Source organism: Triticum aestivum, chromosome 2A, assembly GCF_018294505.1.
Source record: "Triticum aestivum cultivar Chinese Spring chromosome 2A, IWGSC CS RefSeq v2.1, whole genome shotgun sequence".
Lineage (NCBI taxonomy): Eukaryota > Viridiplantae > Streptophyta > Magnoliopsida > Poales > Poaceae > Triticum > Triticum aestivum.
In genome coordinates this window covers 468423589-468431156 of record NC_057797.1, presented here as the reverse complement: position 1 = coordinate 468431156, position 7568 = coordinate 468423589, and positions in this window count along the sequence as shown.

The window sequence follows — 7568 nt, the reverse complement described above, 5'->3', positions numbered from 1 at the left end:
CGTCATGCTGACGTCATATTCCTTTTCTGTTAATTTAAATAATTTCCGAATATTAATAAAACTTTAAAAATTCATAGAAAATAAACCGTAACTCGGATGAAAATGTTTTCTATATGAAAGTTGCTCAGAAAAATCCAACAAATCCGAATACGTGGTCCGTTCATCTGTCACATGCCCCTAGCATGCTGAACATGGAACTTCCCCCCTCTTTTCCTTTGTCCAGAATCCACCTAACGTCGGGAATTCAACCTCGGATGTTTCCCCCCTTCGTCTGCAACGTGTAGTACCGCGTTAGAGCACGCTTAGTGCTACGTATCGTCATGTCATGCTTAGTGTTACCTCTGTTTGCTATGTATTTACTGTTTCTTCCCCCTCTTCTCTCTGGTAGACCCCGAGGCCGCTCATGCCCCGGTGATCGACTACGTCGTCGACAACGACCCCTCCTTGCCAGAGCAACCAGGCAAGCCCCCCCTTTTGATCATCCCGATATCGCCCATTCCATTCTCTCATGCTTGCATTAGATTTTGCTATTGTTATTGTTTGCTCCTATTCTGATGCATAGCCTGCTTTTGTAACCTGCTTATTGTTACTGTACCGGCTTATCCTAAACTGCTTAGTATAGGTTGGTTAGTGATCCATCAGTGACCCCCACCTTGTCCTTGTTGCCCCTGCTTCATCATTGAAGACCCGATCAACGGGATCGAAGACCAGGACCCGACACCTCATGTCACATCACGCCCCTTCGTTGCTCGACTCTGCAGTGTTACTATTGAGTGCCGAGGGTGAGACCTCTACAGCACTTCTGATGTTAACCTGTAGTGTAGCTATTCGGTCGTGGTCATCGAGGGTGATTTCCTCCTTAACCACTTCCGATATGGCTCTGTCGTGCAACCCCTCAAGTGTGAACCTCGAGGGTGGATCCTCTTACGTTCACCTTGATGATTACATCGAGTGGAATTCACCGGGGGTGATTCCTCGGGTTTTCCCCTTAATGTTTGGACACACGGATACTTGGACTTTACCACCGTTACTTGGAAAGACGGGTCGACCCTGAGGGGTACCCGCGCGAGCTTAATTGCGAGTGATGTGGAGTCGGGTTGACCTGGAGGGCGCCCGCGAGATAATTACGAGGCGTGGCCGGGCATTCCTAGCCCTTGCCGCAAGTCCTCGAGACGGGGCAATGGGGTCACATCTTTCGTGAGTCTCTGCTTGTTACCGCGCGTTCCTAATCCACTACGATTTGGATACTGATCCGAGGGGCCTCTGGCCTGATAGCACTAACCATCACGTGGGCATAGTATGGGCGTTCTGCGTCGTGTACATCAGCCGAAGCTTAATAGACGTCAGCGACGAAGCGGCGTGCACCGGGTTGGACTGGTAAGCTCCTGCCTTTTTAGGGAGGTAGCTAGGTCTGCTCACCGGCCGCCCATGCAACGTGCAGGAGTTCCCGGGCGATGGCCCATGACCCCTGGGGGCATAGGTTTAGTCCGGCGTGCTTGACCTCTCTATTAAGCCTAGGTCGGGTTGCGGCGTATTGTTTGGCCGAGGCCGGGCATGACCCAGGAAAGTGTGTCCGACCGGAGTTAAGCGAGCGTGGTGGGTAAGTTGGTGCACCCCTGCAGGGAAGAAAACATCTATCAATAGCCTGTCCTACGGTAACGGACACTTGGAGTTGTATCCCGATCGATACAACTAGAACTGGATACTTGTGATGAGAATTGGATTGTGATGAGGTGATAACCAGATAGTATGGCTCTGGGATTGCTTTCTCGCAGGGAGTCGAGAAAGGATCTCCGGCCGAGGTTGATAACACTACTACTACTTTACTTTATGCTACTCTACTCCCTCCTGTTGCTGCAAGATGGTGGGTTCGAGAAGAAGCTAGTCTTCGATAGGCTAGGCTTTCCCCCCTTCTCTTCTAGCATTCTGCAGCCCAGTCCACATATACAGCCCTCCCTTTGATAATGTTGCATATGTAGTGTAGATCCTTGCTTGCGAGTACTTTGGATGAGTACTCACGGTTGCTTTGCTCCCCCTTTTCCCCATTTTCTTCTTTCCGGTTGATGCAACCAGATGTCGGAGCCCAGGAGTCAGATGCCACCGTCGATGCCTACTACTACGTGGAGACCGTCGACGACCAGGAGTAGTTAGGAGGCTCCCAGGCAGGAGGCCTTGCCTTTTCGATCGTAGATGCTTTTGTGCTAGCCTTCTTAAGGCAAACTTGTCTAACTTATGTCTGTACTCAGACATTGTTGCTTCCACTGACTCTTCTGTATTCGAGCCCTCGAGGCCCCTGGCTTGTAATATAAAGCTTGTATTATTTTAAATTGTGTCTAGAGTTGTGTTGTGATATCTTCCCGTGAGTCCTTGATCTTGATCGTACACATTTGCGTTATGATTAAGTGTACGATTGAATCGAGGGCGTCACAACCAGTATAAAGCGGCACGTGCATACTATGACCACTGCTATCTTTGGTAAGCCAGTTTGACTTCTGAATTGACTCGGCCTTCTTATAGAGCTGCCGGTTTAACCCTTATGATATTTCAGGGACACGCACTGGTCACTTGCGTTCAGATGTGCGGAAAAAATTGAAAGTCGTCTACATGTTGGTCGAACAGCTGTATACTGGCGCACAGCGGATCATCTGTACCGCATCTCACAACAAATCGGCACCCACTTTGATTCAAGATACCCTGATGAAACTATCGGTGCTTCCCGCCCGGGTTGAAGAGCTGAAGAAATCCACTGCTCGAACCGGTGCGATCAATGCCTTAATGCGGGCAAAAGCTTGGGTGCCGGATTTTGATCCTATTGAAGCGGCTCAGGGCTATCCCGGCTTGAAACAAGATGGGTCAGAATTTAGTGAAGCGGATCAGCGAGCCATAAACCGGGAGGTGCGTCCGCTAGCTTGTCAACTGGCTGAAGAAGCAGATTTGTCTCGTTATCAAGCTCAATATGATAATCAGAACAAGCGAATACCTGCCCCAACTCATGAGTCGGAAAATCTTATCCCTCCAATCCATAAGCACACTTACGCTCCTAATATTGACCCGTCATTGCTGATCCACGATGAAGCTGTTTTTCAAGCATTAATGGGAATCGACTGGACAACTGTTGATTTCCAGCCACTAGGTAGAGAAACGGAGGCTGAAGCGGCGCAGGGTGACCCACAACCATCAGGCCAAGCTGGTGACCAAGCTTGAACCGGAATCCGGTTTTGAAACTGCCTCTCCTTGGCGAAAAACAATGATATTATTATGGGCACCATGTTGCCTTGTAATAGGCTAGCTGATACCTTTGATGTTGACATGCCTTCATGCATAATTTGTTCTTCCTGTGGTAACGAACTTTCCAAAACACTTTCTAAAATGAGAAATTCGTCAAGTGCCACCGCAGTTGTACCGTCAGGCGGAATATGATGTCTGTATATATGAAATCAAAACATTCAAAACAAAATTTTAAGTATATGATCAAATTTTTGAGATACATAATACCTGCCATCGTTGAGTGTGAAGTTGGCTTGGCCAATCTTGAAGCGGAGGTTTGCAAACCCACACTGTTGGAGGAGATAACAACTCCTGTATATATATATATGATGCTGGTTTACCATGTAAACCGTGCCGGGTTATGATAAACACCGTGTTACTCCATAAGAGGATGTTAACAACAAGGATCAAACCAGGCAAATAGTCTCTGGATTGACGTGAACTGTGTTCCGTCAATTGATTGGTTAAAAAACTTTGTCGGTGTAAAAACGCAATAAAAAGCAAAAAACCCCTTCAAAGAAAACTGTGAAGCAAAAGCAATGACAAAACCGTTTGCCAAAAAAGGTTTATTTAAGCTGATCAAATGGCGTTACCATGGCCAAACACGACCAAGCTCCCGTTAGGTGTAACTATGGTTCTAGTCAGCCAGGTCCCCAAATGAAACCGTGGCATTTATGCCGACCAAATGGCATGGTCATGGTTCGGGTTCGACCAAGCCCCCAAGTGATTCTGTGGCCTTAGGCCGATCAAGAGGCATGACTGGTTCAGACATGACCAAGTCCCCAAGTGATCTAGTGGCTCTCGCCTATCAACAGGCATGGTATTGGTTTGGACACGACCAATCCTCCAAGTGATATAACACGATGCTTTTAGCAAAGCGAACTCAAGGGGTAAACCGGAAGCCGCTTTAAAACAACTCCGTGTAACCACACGTGATGTAAAAGAACAGATACCCCGCTTTAGCTGAGGTTCTGGTTTATTATAGTTAATATATACATCACTGTAATATGTACATAAGTAGAACCAATGGCTCAGGTATAATAAGGCCGAAGATGAGCTATGTTCCACGGCCTGTTGGTCTCCTCTTCTGATGTATGTGAGTCCTTATGTTCTCGAATATCGATCAGATAGTATGACCCGTTGTGCAGATTCTTGCTGACCATGAAAGGCCCCTCCCAAGGTGGGGATAACTTATGCATACCAGTCTGATCTTGGATGAGCCGAAGCACCAAATCTCCCTCCTTAAAGGTTCTGGTTCTGACCCGGCGATTGTGATAATGACGAAGATCCTGCTGGTAAATCGCCGATCGGGCGGCTGCGATGTCACGCTCTTCATCCAACCGGTCCAAGGCATCTTGCCGTGTTGTCTCGTTGTCAGCTTCAATATAAGCCGTTACACGAGGTGAATCATGACGGATATCACTGGGAAGAACCGCCTCCGCTCCATAATCCATGAAGAACGGTGTGTATCCTGTTGATCTGTTGGGTGTTGTATTGATGCTCCATAGCACAGATGGTAATTCTTCTACCCAACAACCTGGCGTTCTCTGCAAAGGAACCATGAGCCAGGGCTTGATGCCTCTCAAGATCTCTTGATTAGCTCTTTCTGCTTGACCATTGGACTGTGGATGTGCCACTAATGAAACATCGAGCCGGATGTGCTCCCGTTTGCAGAACTCCTTCATAGCACCTTTGGACAAATTGGTACCATTATCTATGATAATACTGTGCGGAAAGCCAAACCGGAAAATCACCTTTTTGATGAACTGAACCGTCGTGGCCGCATCACACTTGCTAACAGGTTCTGCCTCCACCCACTTTGTAAACTTGTCAACCGCCACCAGGAGGTGGGTCTTCTTATCTTTGAACCTTTTGAAAGGCCCAACCATATCTAGCCCCCAAGTCACAAACGGCCAAGTAATTGGAATCATTCTCAATTCTTGAGCCGGTACATGAGCACGTCTTGAAAACCGCAACCATCACATCGTCTGACCAGATCCTCCGCATCAGCATGAGCAGTTAACCAATAGAAGCCATGGCGAAACGCTTTAGCCACCACAGACTTTGAACCGGCGTGGTGACCACAATCTCCTTCGTGGATCTCACGCAAAAATTCACGGCCTTCTTCAGGAGACACGCAGCGTTGAAAAGCTCCTAATACACTGCAATGATGCAACTCGCCGTTGATGATAGCCATGGACTTGGATCGCCGGATTATTTGCCGGGCCAGAATCTCATCCTCTGGCAACTCGCCCCGGTTCTTGTATGCCAGATAAGGAAGCGTCCAATCCAGAATAACATGAAGAGCTGCCACCAATTGAGCCTCCGGATCAGAATAGCCAAATCCTCTTCACCAGGGATCTTAACCGACGGGTTGTGCAGCACATCCAGAAAAACATTGGGCGGGACCGGTTTGCGCTGAGAGCCCAGTCGGCTTAAAGCGTCCGGCGCTTCATTTTTCCGCCGGTCCACGTCGTCCACCTGATAGCCTTTGAAATAACCTGCAACAGTATCCACCTCCCGACGATATGCTGCCATGAGTGGGTCCTTGGAGTCCCAAGTGCCAGACACTTGCTGAGCCACAAGGTCCGAGTCACCGAAGCACTTAACTCGACTTAGATTCATCTCCTTAGCCATCCGAAGACCATGGAGCAAGGCTTCATACTCAGCTGCATTGTTAGTACAAGGGAACATTAAGTGGAGAACATAGCAAAACTTATCACCTCGTGGGGAAGTTAATACGACTCCAGCCCCCGAGCCTTCCAACTGCCTGGATCCGTCAAAATGGATGGTCCAATACGTGTGATCCGGCTTTTCTTCAGGTGCTTGCATTTCCGTCCAATCATTGATGAAATCAATAAGTGCTTGAGACTTAACCGCTGTCCGAGGCACATACTTCAAACCGTACGGCCCCAGCTCTATGGCCCACTTTGCAATCCGGCCAGTTGCTTCCCGGTTCTGGATGATATCTCCCAAAGGAGCAGAACTGACCACCGTAATTGGGTGCCCTTGGAAATATTGTTTAAGCTTCCGGCTTGCCATAAAAACTCCATACACCAGCTTCTGCCAATGCGGTTACCTTTGCTTGGACTCGATTAGCACCTCGCTGATATAATAGACCGGTCGTTGAACCGGATGCTCCTTGCCTGCCTCCTTTCGCTCCACCACAATAGCCACGCTGACCGCCCGAGCATTGGCAGCAACATATAGCAGCAACGGCTCCTTGTCAATGGGAGCGGCGAGCACCGGCGGATTGGCCAATTGCCACTTTAAGTCCTCAAATGCTTCATCAGCGGCGAAACTCCACGCAAACTGATCCGTCTTTTTCAACATCTGATACAAAGGGATTGCCTTCTCACCAAGACGACTGATAAACCGGCTTAATGCTGCAATCCGACCGGCCAGTCGTTGAACATCATTGATACACTTTGGCTTAGCCAGGGAGGTGATGGTCGTGATCTTCTTCGGATTAGCCTCAATTCCCCTATTGGACACCAGAAAACCCAATAGCTTGCCCGCCGGCACACCAAAGACACACTTGTCTGGATTAAGCATCATCTTGTATGTCCTCGGGTTATCAAAGGTTTCCTTCAAATCAGCAATCAATGTCTCCTTCTCCCTAGACTTAACCACGATATCATCCACGTAAGCATGTACATTACGGCCGATTTGCTTGTGAAGACAATTTTGTACGCACCGTTGATAAGTTGCCTGGGCACTCTTGAGCCCGAAGGGCATAGACACATAGCAGAAGGCTCCAAAGGGAGTTATAAATGTTGTCTTCTCCTGGTCCTTAACTGCCATTTTGATCTGATGATAGCCAGAATACACATCCAAAAAACTTGAACGCTCACAACCCGCCGTAGCATCAATAATTTGTTCAATACGGGGGAGGGCAAAAGGATCTGCTGGACAAGCCTTATTAAGATCTGTGTAATCCACACACATGCGCCAGGTGCCGTTTTTCTTGAGGACCAGCACCGGATTGGCAAGCCACTCAGGGTGAAAAACTTCAACATTAAAGCCAGCTGCTAAGAGCCTGGCTACCTCTTCTCCAATCACCTTGCGTCTTTCTTCGTTAAACCGGTGGAGGAACTGTTTCACCAGTTTATATTTAGGATCCACATTAAGTGTGTTCTCAGTGAGTTGCCTCGGTACACCTAGCATGTCAGAGGGCTTCCATGCAAAAATGTCCCGATTCTCACGGATGAACTCGATGAGCACGCTTTCCTATTTCAGATCCAAGTTGGCACTAATGTTGAACTGCTTGGACGAATCGCCAGGTACGAAGACAACAAGCT